This window comes from Crocodylus siamensis, chromosome 1 (assembly GCF_052110815.1).
Source record: "Crocodylus siamensis isolate JL-2025a chromosome 1, ASM5211081v1, whole genome shotgun sequence".
Classification (NCBI taxonomy): domain Eukaryota; kingdom Metazoa; phylum Chordata; order Crocodylia; family Crocodylidae; genus Crocodylus; species Crocodylus siamensis.
Window position 1 is genome coordinate 208,264,243 of NC_143395.1, and position 18,095 is coordinate 208,282,337.

The following is an 18,095-nucleotide window of genomic DNA, read 5'->3' on the forward strand; positions in this document are numbered from 1 at the left end:
TCTTGCATGGAGCTGTTGCAGCACCTCCCGAAGCAATGGCCTGGGTATCATGACTTTCCCTCCTGGTACTATCCACCACCCCTGGGAGTTCTTTTCTGCACAAGCTTTCTGTGCAAATTTATCTTCTTCAGGGGAATACTGTGGGACTAAATCCTGAACGTATGGCCATATGGCATGGGACATAGCCTGCTTGGATACCTCTTCCGCTTCTCTCCCAATAAATGCAGCTTCCTTTGCTGCTGCATCAGCCTTTGCATTTCCAAGCTTATGCTTTTTCTCAGCAGCCTTCCCATGGGCCCGCACATGAATGACTGCTACCTCTTTAGGCTGGTGGAGTGCCTCTAGTAGTTTGATAATCTGGGGGCCATTAGCAATTTTATTCCCAGAGGCAGTAATGAAACCCCTTTCTTTCCACAATAGTCCGTGCGCATGGACTGTAGAAAAAGCATAGCGAGAGTCAGTGTATAAATTAACTCGCTGGTCTGTCCCCAGCTGTAATGCTCGGGTGAGCGCAGTGAGTTCTGCGGCCTGTGCCGACCATGAGCTCGGCAATGACTCCCTCCATACTACCTTATCCAAGGTTACCACTGCACATCCTGTTCGTCTTTTTCCATCGATGACAGAGCTGGAGCCGTCCACAAAGTATTCAACATCTGGGTCTTCAATTGGGTCCTCAGCAAGATCAGGTCGCACCTGCGTGGTCTGATTCAGGACCTCAAGGCAGTCATGCGTCGGTTGCCCTGGCTCTGGCAGCAAGGTTGCAGGGTTTAAGGCTGTAGTATGTTTGAAAGTAAGTCCTGGATTAGAGAGCAAAAATATCTCATACCGTGATTGTCTGGGGGGGTTAAGAAATTTCCCTCCCTCAGTCCCTAGGATCTGGGGAACTCCATGAGGAGTGAGTATTTCCATATCAGCACCCATGACTATCTTCTGGGCTTCTTCAACAACCACTGCTGTGGCTGCCACAGCCCGAAGACAGGCTGGCCACCCGAGTGCAACTGGATCTAGAACCTTTGAATAATATCCCACGGGTCTCCAGGTCGGGCCCGATGGCTGTGTCAGCACCCCTGATGCAACCCCTCGATTCTCATGAACATACAGTCGATATGGCTTTTTACTGTTTGGGATGGCTAAGGCTGGGGGCTGGGTTAATGCTGCCTTCAGCAGATCAAAAGCATGCTGCATTTCTTTATTCCATTTCCATTTAGTGAGACTCTCCTTAGTCAGGGATTCATACAGTGGTCTAGCCTTCCCACCGTAATCTGGTATCCATAGTCGACAGAACCCAGTTAGCCCTAGGAATGCTCGCAGCTCCTTGGGTGACTTAGGTGGGGTTAGACCTTGAATCGCCTGTATGCGATCTGCACTCAGGGCTCTGACTCCTTTTGAGAGCTTATATCCCAAAAATGTGACTTCAGGCTGACATATTTGGGCTTTTTCTCTAGAGACTTTATATCCTTTTTTTCCCAGAGTGTTTAGGAGTGACCTGGTGGCTTCCTCGCAGAGCTGCAAGTTTGGGCTTGCAACTAGCAGGTCATCCACATACTGGAGGAGAGTCACTGCGGGGTGTGATCCCTTCCATTCCCCCAAGTCCTTCTGAAGGGCAAGTCCGAAAATATGGGGGGCTGCTATAAATCCTTGTGGAAGAACTGTCCACATGAGTTGGGCTTTATGGAAAGTATCTGGATCCTCCCATTCAAAAGCAAACAATTTTTGACTCTCTCGGTGAAGAGGAATAGAGAAGAAAGCATCTTTCAAATCTAGCACTGAAAATATTTCAGCTTCCCCCGGTACTTGTGTCAAAATCGTGTGAGGGTTCGGGACTACAGGATGGTCTGAAAGGACCTTCTTATTTACTGCCCGTAAGTCTTGGACCAGTCTGTATGAGACCCCATCTGCCTTTGGCACTCCAAGAATGGGGGTGTTATAGGGTGAAGACCCTTCCACTAGCCATCCGTACCTCTTGTATTTCTCTATTAACGGCTTGAGTCCAGCTCTGGCCGCTCGGCTGAGTGGGTACTGCTTTACCCGAACGGGCCCCTCCCCATCCTTGAGTACGATCCTTACCGGGGAGACGAACTTAGCTCGCGCAGGGGTTCCATCAGCCCATACCAAGGGGTCTACTCCAGTCATGTGATCTTCTGGACTTACTGCAGGGCGTCGGTCCTCCAGGAGAGCCATCTGATAGTTCGAGCTCTGCTTGACAGGTAGCTGGACCACCATCTGATCGTCTCTGAAAAAGATTTCAGCTTGCAATTTTGTGAGTAAGTCCCACCCAAGGAGTGCAACCGGGCAACTTGGAGAATACACAAAGGAGTGCTCGAGCAAATGGTCTCCCACCTTGGTGAGGAGTGGTTTACAAACAGGGAGTCGGGTTTGCATTCCCTCAATCCCTTCTACAAGTACATGCTGTTCACTAGTTCCTGCACAGGGGGGTTTTTCTGGAATCATTGAAAATGTAGCCCCAGTATCCACCAAGGCTTCAAAGTTTTTGCCACCAACCCTAATGGTTACCATGGGATCTTCTCGGGCTCCAACCCGAAGGGTAGTGGTCTTAGATCCCTGTCCCCTTCATTCTGAATCCTCACCCTTGTCTTCTGCCCGCATGAGGTGACCTCTCGGTTCCCCCTCTCTCTTCTCCTTCAACTTCGGGCATTCTCTCTTCCAGTGTCCTTTCTCCTTGCAATAAGCACAAACATCTGCTCCCACTCTTTCTCCCTTCCTCTTCTGTATCCCAGCCTTTCCAGGGTTCCCTCCAGTTATAGCAGCTGCTAGTGCTGCCATCTGTCGCTGAGCCTTTTTATCCTCCTTGCGCTCCTGCACTTGCTCACGATTCCCATACACCTTATATGCAATTTCCACCAGCTCTGAAATCGGTTTCCCAGCACCTCCCTCAGTTTTCTGTAACTTCTTACGGATATCAGCAGCAGATTGACCAATAAACATAAGATTTACCATGCGCTGGTTATCTGGGGCTTCTGGATCCAGATCCGAAAACCTGCGAAACGCCTCATACAGCCTCCCAAGGAAAGCTGAGGGATCCTCCTCTCTTCCCTGTCTCACCTCATACAATTTAGACAGATTGGTAATCCGAGGCACTGCCTTTCCCATTGCTTCCACTATAATTCCCAAATACCGTGCACTCAGCTCTCTGCCCTCTGCAGTATGATTGTCCCATCCCGGCTCTTCTACCGGGTAGGTATCACGCAGAGTACGACCAGCAGCACCCTCTGACTCAACTCTGGCTGCCGCAATACGCTCTGCTGTACCTAACACTAATCTCCTCTCCTCCGGGGTTAGGAGGGTCTGGAGCATCATCTGGACATCAGCCCAAGTGGGTCGATGAGTCTGCCCAATAGATCGAAACAAATCCCTCATCTTTTCAGGGTCTTCACGAAAAGAGGGGCTCTGATTTTTCCAGTTAAATAAATCTGAAGTGCTAAATGGGGTGTAGACAAAAGTTGCAGTGCCTCCTTCCCCAATAACCTCTCGCATCGGACAGTTCAACACTGGCTGTGACTCTACAGGCTTGCGCAAATAATAACCCTTATTTCCTGATTCAGATGAGGCACTTGGCTGAGGCTGAGGCTCACGCTCTAACTCATTAGGTATGCATTGGTACGTCGGTGGTGGTCTCTCTAAGGGAGGGGGCGGTGGTGCAGAAGGACTGGATGCCGAGGAGGCGTCTGACTCATCTTCGCTACCCGACAGGGCAACCGGAGCACGGGTCCGGTACTCAGCCAATTCAGAATCCCCCCCCCTCATTAGACTCAGGAAGTACAGGCGGCCCCCCCCGAGCCTTTTTCTTAACAAGCATCACATGAGACTTCGCTAAGTAATTCTTAATCCAAGGTGGCTGATTTTGAACCACCCACAACCAACAATCAATATAAGGAAACTGATTCCAATACCCATTTTGCATAACAATTTCATGGATAGCTATCACTTCTTTTAGCACAAAGGATCCTTTCGGGGTCCAGTGGACCCCAAATGTTGGCCACTCGAGTTGACAAAACTTAGTTAAATCACCTTTTTTCATTTTTATTCCATAATCGGCCGGCCTTGCAAATTTATTAAAATGACGTAATAAGACTTTTAGAGGGGTATCAATATTGTTTTCTACACGAGAGCTATTCGTACCCATTTGCCCACAAAAATGCGCCCAATGCACACCAAATACCAAAAAGATCTCAACAACAGATGATTTACAATGAGAGCTAAGCCTAGAATTTCTCAGCAAACTTACACATCCTTTGTTTTAGATCCGTACACCAGATTGGGCAAAGGGAATTCGTATACTCACTCAGATACCCCAGAGATCTCGATCCAAATTCCAGAGTGTGTCTGCCTCTCCAGAAACTCAGAATTTACATAGGATACTTCCTTTAACTTCCCGGATATTTGGACTTAAACCTCAAATACCAGGGTGAGTCCAAAGTCGGCTCGGTGTGCACAAATCCCTGGTACCGGAGGTGCTCCGTCACTGAATTCCGGGGTAGTCCTCGAGAAGCCCCACGTTGGGCGCCAATTTTGATATAAAAATCGTGGTTCGTTTCTCGGGAGGAGGAAAAAAAACCTTCACAGACACACTCTATTAGCAACACAAAAGGTATATATTTGCAAATAGGGTCAGAGAGAGAGACAAAAGATCAATCACTCTGCCCCCCGAGCACAATCATTAGCAGGCTTTTATCCCCCCTCTCCTGACCACGTGTGTAGAAGGAGGAATTTTTACAACTCATTTCCGGTTCATACAAACATATATGTAAACATGTCGCTTCATACGTCCCATGTGCATTATAATTAACTACTTAAGTATGCGGGGCGGGTAGGCTTAATATGCATTAGGCTATCACGCGTGCGTGGATGGAACCCAAGGTTACTCAAGGTTCAACCTGAAGGCAAAAATGGCATCTGCTCTTATCTTAGCCTTAGGAATGTGGGGTCATGAAAGAAAGTGTGATTTAGTGTAACAAAGAGATAGTAAATTTGCAGGACAGAGAGGGAGTGATACCTTAGTACAATGGGCTTTTGGTGGTTTTTCCCATCAATTTCCAACCCCCCCCCCCTTCCCTCTCCCATTAAGGAGACAAGGAGGGGTAGCAGCTGTGTTTTTTTTTTTTTCCCTAAATCTGCTATTGATAATGCATTTTTAATAATATTTCTAACAATGGGCTGGGTGGCAGTGCAGCAGAGAAACTGGCCTGCAGAGAGTGGGGGGAGTGGGGTCTGGAGCTATGACAGGGCAGGGAAGGCAGCCTTCCTGCAGCCAGCACCCAGCAGCCCCAGAGGAGCAAGCAGGGTGCCTGGGCCCAGCCCTGCCTGGACAGCTTATCATGGTCACTGGGCACCCACACACAGCTGACCTGCAATCTGAAGCCAAGCAGTGCAGGGCCCCTGGTGCAGAGCATCTTATCTCTGTGATTTTGCAAACTCACACAAAAGGCTTCTGTCTCTTGCCTCTTCAGGGTCAACATCTAGACATGGGGGAGAGCCCATAGGGCCTTGTGGGAGTGCTGCATCAGGGTCACTGCCACCCACTGCTGGAGGAGTCTGGAAGCACCAGCTGCACCAGTAGTGAACCAGGGATTGAACCCTCCTGCTCCAGCAGCTGGTGGTGGTTGTGGAGAACTGGATGGCACTGCAGCAGGCACAGGAGGCATAGGAGCAGGCCTGGCAGAAGGATGACATCACCTGGGAGACCACCTAGTGCACAGCAGGTGCACTGGGCCCAGCTGAAGACCCTGGAGCAGCACCACATGGAGCTACTGCTGCACCTACTTCCAGGCCCCTCTAAGCCTGGTCCCCCCATGCCTCGCAGAAGGAGGGACTCTGCTGTCTGCCACCTGCAGGAGCCCCTGGCATTCACCTCAGCCTCTAGACCCAAGAAGGAACTGTCTGCAGCCAGGTTGCTGGCCACCTGCCCCCACAGGACAGGGCAGGTGGACTAGAGGGGGGGGGTGCTCCAGGAGGTGGTCTGCCAGGGCCTCCTGCACCCAGTGTGCTGGCCCCTACTGGCGGGTGCACACCTCACCTGGGGCCTCAGCAGGGGGGAGCTATCACAGACACTGCTGCTGGTCATGCTCCTGCCACCAGGCTGCCTTCACATAGCATGCCTCATCTTCCCAGACATACCTGAACACCTCCCCAGGACCTCATAGACATGTAGGCTAGAGGGTGCCTTAGCAACTAGAGTGATAGGCAGGTAAGAGACCTGGTCACCTGCCCAGCAACAGCAGGAAACTTGAGACAAAAAGAGCAAGTTCCCGCTCACCTCATGAATGTCTCCAGCTTAGGTCATGTAGTCAGGTAAAGAGACAGTGGCAAAGAGGGAAAAAAGCTGGTAAAAACAGGAGAAGTCTGGTATGGAAATCCTCCACACAAGGATAGCACCCACTGGATGTCCCTATAAGGCTGTGGGCACACCCACTTCTTGCTCCAACTATACCAATGTCTAAAATATCTAGAGTACTGGAAGCAAAAGTCAGCTGCAGCCTGGCATTGGAACTCTTGGCCAGGGAATTCAGTTGACAGCACAGGGCTAGAGGTTGCTGGAGTGGGAGGTAAGAAGATGCAAAGCACAATGGGGAGCTAGAAGAAAACGGCATGACAAAAGACTAGAGACACTTCAGGGGCAAAACAACAGAAGGCTGCAGCATGTAACAAGGTAAGACCAGCCCAGGGAAGCAATGATTCAGTACAAGTGGGTAAAGGAGAACAAGCTGATATAATCTATGTAGGATTTCAAGGGTGTTTTGGCTGAGGTCCTTAGCAAGAAGCTACTATTATGACTATTATTATTTAGATGTATGTTCCCCCCCAATTAAGAAAGGGAAAGAGTGGCAAGTGAAGAAAAGGATAGTGATTCATTAAAAGTGCTATCATAGATGTCTGATGGCAAACAAAGAACATATAAAAATTATCAGTTGTTGTGGCAAAAAGAATAGGGATATCTACCCTCTGTATTCAGTGGTATTGTTTAATATGGTCATTAATGACCTGGAAAAGTTGGTATAGTCAGGTAGCAAATTTTTCAGGTGATATAATTATTTAGGTTAACGAGGGACTCCTGTGGTTCCAATCAAGCTGGGTGACTGGACAACCAACAAAATTCAATGTCTTCTATAGAAAAATGCATATGAAAGCAACCTCTGCACACTGTAGTGGAAGTGTATCAATTCTGAAAAAGGACCTGGGCATTAGGGCTGTGCAAAATGGCAGCGTTCTGTTTTGACCAGCATTTTGATGTTTTGACTGAACAGCATTATGTTTTGAATGTTGTTTCGATGCGAAACAGCTGTTCCGTTTCATTGAAACAGTTTTGCTGTTTCAACCCTGTGTATACGTCTTGCCCATAGGATATCATGGGGAAGGATGAAACAGCCTGTAACTTTGTCGTTTCTGGCCTGATTTGGATGCAACTTGCAGACATGCTAGCCCCTTCTGAGGGCATGACGTGTACCAAGCTACAGGCAGTTCAGAGAAACAGCACCCCAAAATTTTGAAAGCAAAACTTATGTCACATGTATGTGTTAAGCCACAGTGGGGTCAAAACTGCAGGCATGATAGCCCCTGTTGAGGCCACAAAGCCTGCCAAGTTTCCAGGGGATAGGTGCAGGCATTTGTGGGGAACTGCACCTCAAGCTGCAGACAAGCAAAATACATGACATGGGTGACACTGTGTGTGTGTGTTAAGGGTGAAAGCTGCAGGCCTGCTAGCCCCTGCTGAGGCCATGAAACCTGCCAGCTTCCAAGAAGATAGGTGCAGGGGTTCGGGGTTCTGGGGCCCTGCTGACAGGCAAAACTCATGTCATGGGTGCTTGTGCAACTGTGTCTGTCTTGGGGCGTGGGAAGAGGGGGGAAGGACTACTGCAAGCCTGGCTGCTAGGTCCTGCTGCTGCCACAAAGCCTGCCAGGTGTCAAGGAGATAGGTGCAGGGGGGGTTCTGGGGCCCTGCCCCTAGCTGCTGAAAGGCAAAACTCATGACTTGGGGGCTTGTGCAAGATCCCCCATGACTTGCAACCACAGACCTGGGGATAATAATTGACCACAGTATGAACATGGGCCAGCAATGCAATGCTGTAGCCAGCAGGGCCAATAATACCCTGGCATGCATCAACTGATGCATCTCCAGCAAAACCAGCTCCCCTGCACCAAGCAGGAAAGACAATTGGGGGTCAGGTGACTCCAGCAAGGTGACTGTCTAGTTTCCTCTTGAAGATTTCTAGGGTAGGTGATCACACCACATCTGGAGGGAGCTTGTCTGGACACCCCAGTTGTGAAGTAGCTTTTCCTAATGTTGAGCCTGAAATGAGCCTGAAACAATCTTCCAGGAGTTTGTGACCATTACTCCTAGTTTTCCCCAAGGGTGCCTTGGTGAACAGTTGTTCATCAAGCCCTAGATGTATGCTTGTGATGCAGCAGTAAGATCCTACCAAGTCCCCTCTCAGCCTTCTCTTTTTCATGGTGAAGAGTCCCAGGTCCCTCAGCCTCTCCTCATATGGCTTGCCATGCAAGTCTGATCATATGGGTAGCCCTTCTCTGGACTTTGTCAAGCTTTACCATATCCTTGTTAAAGTGCAGAGCCCAGAACTGGATGCAGTACTCCAGCTGAGGTCTTACCAATGCCAAGTAGAGCAGGAGATTTGAGACCAGTGTGGCTGTTGGCTGTCTTCTGACCCTGCTGTACTTCTGAGAGTTCTGGGGGGAAAATGATGGGCCTCCTCTTTCTGGTGCATTAGCATTAAAGTAAAACTTCTCGGACGTAGTTTAATTTGGCTAGCCACGAATTAAAGTATCACGTCCATGCATTTGTTACGTACAGACACTCAAAGACATGTAATGAGCCCCTTTGTCCACCAGATGGTGCAGTGACTTTTTTGTAGCTCACCCCTTTGTCCACCAGATGTTGCTTTGAATTGCAGCTGCCTAGTTTCAATAAATGGGTGTAATGCCCCGGAGCACCAGGTGTAGCACAGAAGATGCAGCTGTCCACCCAGGCCAACATGCATCAGCGTTCATTCTCCTGTATGGACACCCTACCTCTCATGCCCTAGCCATGCCCTGGCCAGGGTAACAACAATGCCATCACCCCATTACCTGCCCCTGCCCCTGCCCCTTCCCCAACTGAATGCAGCCTGTAACTGCCACTTTTTTTTCTTATGCTGTGTGCCAGCTCCCTGCCACACCATTCACAATTGCACAAGTCAGAGAGTCGCATGGCAGCTGGCAGCGCTTGATTGAGAACAGTACAGTTACCACATAACCTGCCCCAGGTTCAGTCCAGGAATGAACTGCTTGCATGCCGGGGGAGGAGCATCATGGACTGCTTTCATTTCCCTTTCAGTCAAACACAGCTAAATGGTGCATGCCATGCCTGTAGCTGCCCCGTTTTTAAATGTTTTGTACTGGCTGCTGCACCATTCATGACTGGACAAGGTCACCCAGCCCCTCATTTGGCAGCAGGTGAGATAGCAGCTGGAGCTTACCCACTCCTAGCACTGAGTGCAGCCAGCCCATAGCCACCAGGATCCCTTGCATGGCCACACCGGTCACAATGGCCGGGCATACATGACACAGCAGGCTGTGGCTGCTGGGCACAGTTTGCTGGGTGCTGCTGCAGCTGGACTGAGCTGTGGCTGGGCAAGGGGTTGCCCTGGAGCTTGGTCCATGCCACATGCCCCTGGCAGGCAGTGGCTCTGCACCCCCAGTGCTGGCTCCGGCATGGACCTGTAGGCAGAGGCAGCCACAACTCCTGCCTCTGTTGGCTACAAAGGACCAACTCATGGGATCATTCATTCTAATTTATTGTACAGGACGTGAAGTTAGTCACAGGGGATAGTGGTCACCTTAATGTGCACTGACACACACATACAACTGCTGCAGGAATAGTGGAGCACCAAAGTCAGTTTATACCTATCCAAAGCACTGAGGTCTGCTATCAATGGCCAGTTAAAGCTTTCTCCAAGGTGATGGCTGGCTTGTCTTGGTTGGTAGGTCAGGTGCTGTTCGGGTTGAGGAAGAAAGAGAGTACCACTGAGGTCGTGCCTCATTGCCTTTTATCCCTTCTCTGGCAGACTTTTGTGATCCCCCCAGTCTTCCGGCTTGCCCAGTCCAGGGGTTCCTTGATGAATGTTTCATAACATGTCTTCATGTGCAGTTTCAGGAGTCAGTCCTTGAATTTGATTGATTTAACAGCAGTACTGTTATAGGTTACAGGAATAATCAATAGGGCGGGTGCTCAATTCCAGGAACAGCTTTTATTAGTTCAGATGGATACATTGTTGCATGTAATATAGAGTTTCAGGCACTGGTGTTGATACTTTCCTCTTGTCAACTTGCCCCTAGGAGCAATTGCTGCATGTTCACTTGTAACCAGAGCTGATTATGCCCATTATTCAATCACCCATTCAGTCAGACTTACTCTCATTGACTCAGGAAACAAGCCTAATACAGAGAAAGGGGGCAATACAATTCTGGTAATTACAATTGCAATGCAATCAGCAATTCTAATAGTAAGGTAAGCCTTACTCTAAAAGAAAAATACATTCATTAAAAGTTTAAAAGTATAAAATATAATGCCATGGCAAAATGTGAGAAAGATGCAAAAAAAACACAATGTACAGAACATAGTATCCTATACAATACCTATTACAAATATAATTTCATATCCTATAAAATACCTATAAATTCATTTTCATCACTTTTATTCTTATAATAGAAAGAGACAAGAAGAGGGGGACATGAGGAAGAAAGAAAAGATAGAAGAAGAAGAGAGAGATGCACTGAAGGAGAGTGCAGGCAAAGAGGCTTTTTAGTATATCTCAGGCCTGGGGGGCAGTGTGTCCTGCTCTAGCTACAGCTCCTGCAGTGCTGGCCAGGAACAGAGCCCACAGCTGTGGGGCAGGACATTGGTTGGAGGGACCCCAGGCCATAGGAGGGAGGCCCCGGGCCCGGAGCTCCAAGGAATCTTAATCCACCCTCGCTCCACCCCCAACCCCCCACCATGTGCCATGCTGTTGCCATTTGGGGACTCACTGGGCTTTCCAGTATTAGTTAAACAACCTTCCCTGCTGTTTCAAGCACCTATTTATTTGCAAGTGAGACTAGCAGACACATTGAAAGAAAAGGAGACAGATAATTCTCTTTTACACAATTAACCTTTACTGATTTCTTCACCCTAACTTACATAAATACCAACACAACCATTACAGAATTTTCAAGGTAAACAATCTGCAAGAAGCAGTAAGCACTCTTCAGCTTTGTAAACCCATGGAACCAAGTGACACAGTTACATTTGGGGAAAAGCAAATGGAGGGGGGACCCCACGGCCATTGGGGCAAAGAGCAAAGGGAGCAGGCAGACAGACCTACACCCTCCCCACCCCATGCAACCAACTGACACAGTTACATTTCACTAAAAGCAAGCATGGAGGGCACCCCCATGGCCAGTGGGGCAGAGAACAGAGGCAGCAGGCAGGCAGGCAGATCCAGACCTGCACCCGCCTCCTCCTCCTCTGCCCCCTCCTGTCACCATGCAACCAACTGAAAAAGTTACATCTGGGGAAAAGCAAGCAGGGAGGGCACCCCATGGACAGTGGGGCAGAGAACAGAGGCAGCAGGCAGGCAGACAGTCCTACACCCCCCCACCCCGCCCGATGCAACAAACTGTAACAGTTACAGTAATCAGGACCTAACCATGAGATTTATCAAATTTACCATATGTCCACCATGCATGGTGGACATATACATCACTAACCACAAGATTTATTGGTCATTACCATCTTGTGTCCACTATGGATGGGTTGCTAACCACTTGATTTATAGGACTTTACCATGCATCCACCATGCATGGTTTCTATGGAAGACAATTGTAGGACCATTGCGAGTTAACACTAACATGCCTCAACCACACTATGCAGGTACTGATGTTGTATCCAGGCATCGTTCTCAGGCTTTGTACATCTTGTTGTGCCCCCACTGGGCAACTGTCTTTGGACACATCCAAGACATTCATAGGACCATGTTGCCCTAGTCTTACATACCCTGGCTGGCTGTTTTCTTCTCTCTCTGGTCTGCTGTCTTCTCTCCTCAGCCTCATACATCTTGTATCGATATAGCAAACTCATAACCCGCCCACTGTTCCCTCAGTTTATCGGGCTGCTGTTCAGTGAGTCAGGAAAAGTTCACCACCCCCCACGCACCCTCATTTCAGTGCAAAAAATCTGTCGGGCAGATACGCTGGCACCATCCTGGTATTTTTTTTTGCAAAAGAGCTCCAGAAAGGTGTAGGTAAGAAATGAGCCATGCACGGATGGGTATGCCAAGGAGGGTCTCCCACAGGGTCCCAAGGGCTAGCCACAAGTCATTTTCTGAAAATCTGACATGTTGCAAAGTCTGCATGTGGAGGAGAGCACAGCTCTCAGGTACAGAACACCTCAAGGTTACACATGAAAGCTGTATGCTTATCTAAGACAGTATGTATAACAGAAGTGTCTAGGTCAATTCTTCCATATAAGGATTGCCATTGCCACTTTCAGAGCTGCCCCTTTCCAGGGCAATGTGGCATATAACATAGTCACTTCACATTTGGAAGAGGGCAATTATCACCCATTCAGGATGAGCTCCCTCTCTTTGTTCTCCCTGGAGCAGGAGCAGGAAAAGCTGAGAGGGGCTTGTTAAGTTTATCCCTGCTCTTCCCCCTTCCCCCACTCCAACTCCACCCACCATTGCACTGAAGTTACCACTCTGGGTCTGAGGGAATGCTTGGGTTTTCTTTCTTCACACACACCGCCCCCCCGCACCACACACACACACACAAAGGCAAGCGTTTTTACTCCTTCCCAATAAAGGAGGCAGACAGACAGGGGAAAATGCAACTTTATTCCACCTGAAAGCTTAGTAAGGCGAACACACATAAGTAATGGAAACACAAGTTAGTAAAACAGGAGCTAAAAATAGCAACACATAGGGACAGTGTAGTACTTGGTACAGTGTATAACTTGGGTTTCTTTCCCTGCTGTGCTCCCTGTTGTGGTGCCTGCCTGAACTGCAGTGGTGCCCCTGCCCTGCTGGCACTGGGGCACCCCTCAGTTGACTGCCCTGCATCTGGGGGAACAGGCTCAGCTGTAATGGTCCTGGCTACTTCCTGGACAGAAGCAAGCTGAGCTCAGCTACTGTGCACTTTCGGGGTAGTACCCAGTTATTAATGGTGTGCTTGTTCATTCACTGCAGGGCATGCTTAATCAAGTCTTGTGTCAGCTGCACATCCACACAGTATTGTGTGGACAGGTCAAGAAACTGACCTGTGTGATCTAGGAGCTGCTTCCTGAATTCTACTGTGTTGTCCATGCTTCAGTTCTCCCAGTCTTCATCAGACCTACACACCTCCCAGACTTTGTCCTGCCAGCCATCTGCGGTGGCCACTTGGGTTTGTGCCACCTCCACCAAAGCCTCCATCATGCTCTCTCTGGAGCATTGCTGCCTGTGGTGATAATCCGGAGAGCACTCTTTTCCAGTGCAACCTGGGGGCAAAGGTTTGGAGGCATGTCCCCAGCTGGCATTGGCCATGGTAGCTGCAAATGAAAAGGAAAAGGTAAAAGAAAACAGTTTCCTGGTGTGGTGAAATATCCTTCCCCCACCCCTCAAACATTCATCCACCTCCAGCGCTACATGCACTAAACCCCCCAGCACATCCAACCCACAGGCACCAAAACAGTTCCTGCCAGAGTGGCAGAAATGGATATAATGCCCATTCCATGGAACTTACAAGTCCCCAGTTCAGAGGCACATCTCCAGCTGGCATTGGCCATGGTAGCTGGTAACAGGAAAAGGAAAACAAAGTGTTTGTAGTATGGAGAAATATTCTTCCTCTACCCCAAAGTGTTCAAGAGGATGGTGACCCAACTCCAGTGCTACATGCAGTAACCGCCCAGCACATTCAACCCACAGGCACCAAAACAGTGCCTGCCAGAGTGATGCAAATGGATATAATGCCCATGCCCTGATACTTACAAGCCCCTGCTCGCAAATCTTCTTGCATCTTGGGAACAGAAACCATTCTTTGGGTCTTTGGAGGAACCTCTGATGTGGTACTGTATCCAAAGTGGTGTCCTCCTGCTCCTCCTCATCTGTGCTACTCAGTAGAATAGGAGGGGAGCTCCTCTTGGGTGTCCCTCTCATCCAGCACCATGGAGCAGTTGCCCCATTGCTCCATCATGTTCATGGTTTCCGTCTCAGGTGTGCTCTCCAGGACAATGCCAGTCCCAAACAACTGGAAACAGGAAACCTTACTCATATCCTTGGAGAAAATGATGGACAGTTGGTTGTAGAAAGAAGAAATTATGTGCCATGCCCCAGAACAAGCATTCTCATCCTTGGCTCGATGAAACACGCATCTCAAGGCATCGATCTTGCTCCAGCACTGTGTCCAGTCCCGGTTGTGCCCTCATGCCTTCATTTCATTTGCTATTGCGGTATACAGCAGCTTATTCTTCCTATGTTCTAGCTACACTATGATCTTTTCCTCCTACCAAACGTCAGTCAAGTCCTTCATTTCTTCCCGGATCCAGTTGAGGCCCCATTTGATAGGTATATTACCCTCCTGCTCCGTCACCTGCATGCTGCTGGACTTGGCTTTCTGGAGACATCAGGAAGCTGTTTGTGCCCAAGAAGTTGTCAAAACTAAGGTATCCTGACAACAATAGAGTCATGAAAGGTCATTGGCCAGCTTGGCAGGACTGTTATATAGACTTGTCTTGAATGAAACCTTTTGAAAATTTCACACTCTCATAACTGTGAAGGTGTCAATTATGTCTCAGAACTGGCAGTCAGGGCAATGTGATCCAGCAACATTTACAAACAAAGCATAGCCTGACCCAAATTGGGCCCCATTGTCCATTTGGAAAGCTCAATAATGCCTTATTATAACCCAATGATGATCATACCCAAGTGTCTGTGCCTGGCTGCTCTTCCTACAAGCCAAACTGCCTCTAGCTTTGCTGTGCCACCAAATCAAGAGCACTATGTCCTTGACTGCCAAAATAACAACTTTTTTTCACAATGAATAAAATGAATGATGGACTTATAACTTGGGGCAGGGGGTGGGCACAGAAATCATTCTAATGAGTTAAGGGAGGAAAGTGGGGTGCAGGAGGCAGAAATGCTCATCTAGCACTACAAATGCAGTAAACGGCGCTCCATTCCAAAAAGGGGGCGGGGGGCGGGAATCAAGTACCGTGGATCACCAGGGCTGGTTTGCAACGGGGTGGGCAGGCAGTGTGTATGACGAAACTCTCTTCTGCCTGGTTTGATGGAGAAAGGACACTATTCACCTGGAGTCCCCAAAACAATGATCCATGGTGTTGCTGTCCCCCTGCTTATAATAGCAGACTTTACCCCCTCAGGCCCTGGCTCATGAAGTCTTATTGAGGGCATGTTACCAACCCACAGAAGATGGCTTTCAATTATCATCTCAGAAAATGAAGGATGGGTGTTGAATGTGCCTTTGGCCACCTCAATGCACAGTGGCGGGCGCTGAACTGCAGGCTTGAGTTGGAACTAGAAAACATAATGACTTTTATAGTGGCAGCCTGCATGCCCGGCAATGTTTGTGAAACCAGGGGGGCGGTTTTCAGTGAGTCGTGGGCTGACAAAGCGTGGGAGGCAGTGAACAGACAAAGATGAGGGCGGGCAGTGCAGCACACACCAATACCAGCATGGAGATGCTGATTGTGCAGCCCTTGCATGAGACTGTCTGGCCACACATATTATGGATGCTGCTGACAACTAGCACTGGCCAGTTTGTCTATTTACACCAGAAAACATCTGTGTCTTCAGTACATTTTTGTCTGTAGGCACAGGTGAGCTGGGGAGAGACAGCAGCTGCCTGGCCTGGAGAAGGGGGTTTCCAGCCTGGCAGCCAGGTGGGGCAGGGGGGCATGCATAACTCAATGCCCAACACCAGGCAGCCTAACCTCCCTGGATGGACAATGTCCTGTAAAGGGTTAATTAAACCTCTCTTTGGCCTAGGTGTGTGTGTGGGCGGGGGGGCTGTGAGCAGCCTACAGGATTTCTTAGTTTTTTTGGTGGGGGGTGGTCATTTACCTTGGTTATTGGGAGGACAGCTGGCTTTTTAGCCATCTTTTAAGACTATGTCCAAGTAACGTGCAAAGAATGCTTTTTGGAGTACAGAAAAGTTGTCCATTTAATACACCTTGTTTCTCAATATGCTGAGATGCATCTACATGCCATGCCATTAGGTCTGGCAGAAAGATGTGGGTGTGCTGCAGGCTATAGCTACCCCAACATTGCACAGAGCTGTGCCACACACCAGATACAGTCGCACACATATGTGGAGGTATTCATACCATCACAGCACAGCTGCAGCAGGGATCTCCATGGAAACTGTCCCAAGCCCCAACCACTGGGGATGCTGGGAAACGTAGTCCAGAAACATGGAACACAAAATGTTGGATGGACACGAGTTTTTAGTCAACCCCCCTGTGATGTATTATCCCAGGGTCTGTGGGGGGTGGGGGCATGCACTACCACCACCACCGCAGGTGGTGTACATCCTTCCCCCCACACCAGCCACAACCACATCAGTAGCATGGAGGAGGCTAAGGAATTGGTGAGCCACCCACTCCTCACCCCATAAAATGTATACATTTATAAATAAAAATTACATTTCATATATATTTTTTCATTTATATTTATTTTCTTATATGGGAGTTCACATGGTTTGGGGGTGTGGGAGGGGATTGCAACATGGCATGGGGTCCCTGCCATGGACTGCCTGCTGGAGACTGGAAACTAGGGGTCTGCAAATGGCAGGGCACCTATTTGAACAGGTAGGGGACGATGGACGGTCCCCAACTCCCCCCTGGGTGGGCTTGGGGGTGGGGCTGTGATGACCGCGGGTTAGCATGGGGAACCCTCGCTTGGGAAGAGGGAACCTTTTGGGGACCCTTTAAGGGGATTTGGGAGGGGATGAGAGAGGGGTGGGAGTTCATGTAGGGGTGGGTTAGTTCACAAGGGGTGGGAGTTCACATGGTTTCAGGGTGTCCAGGGCTTAGCAGGGGACAGCTAAGGTGGAGGTTAGCATGAGGCTCCCTTGGAAGGGGGGCTGGTTTCAGGAGTGAGAAGGGAGTAAGGAGTGGTGTATTACTGTTTACATGCACCACCTGCTGTAATTCAGTAGGGAAGATAGAAGTGGGGTAGATTGATATGCAGCTTCCCCTGCTGGAATTTACAATGAACTGCACACCAAGTTTAATTCCTCTGAAAGCCTAGTATGTGCAAACACTGATGCAACACTCTGAAATAAACCATTTTAAATTTTATAAACTTATTTAATTAAATAAGGATTAAATCCCATGCTGTGTCCAGGCACCCTTAGCTACTAAATCTTTCTGCTGTTCTACTGCTTTCAGTTGATTAAAAACATTTTCATCCACCTGCATTCGCTCATGTCTCTTTGGGGTTTTTTTGTTTTGTTCCTTAGATGCTGTTACAACTTACACCTTTCCACTGAGGTTACACACATGACAGCTGTCTATGTGCCCATAATCTGACTTGTGTTCTGACTCACCAAAGAAAGCACTCTCAGCATTTATGCTGCATGACCTCTCTACAAGCATCCAATGTTGGGTTTACTCACCTAATCTGCAGCTCTCAAACTGGTTCTTGGCCCTTGCCATAGCACAACAGTTATTGTTTACACAGCACACAGGAGCAACACACACAAACCTCCTCCTAATATAAGTTACAAATTCCATTAATTTCTGAAATTGGACTCTTCAGGGACCTCTCCAGCACTTACCCATAACCACCTAGTATTAGATTTAACAAAATGTCCACACCAGCCTCCCCTGCAGGGCAAAGGGCCTCTTACAGCTGGTAGCCATCATGTGGCTAAGCCTCATGATTGTACATGAAGTCTCCCTGAAGGAGGACTTGTTTGCTTTACTTCCTATACCTTTTTAAAGGCTCAGATTGCTTTGTTGCTGAGTCTTTCATGAATGGAAGAGGCAGGGATTTGAAACAAGTTGATGTGTCATGGTGTATGGGTGGATATAGAATTTCTTGAAGTGGAGG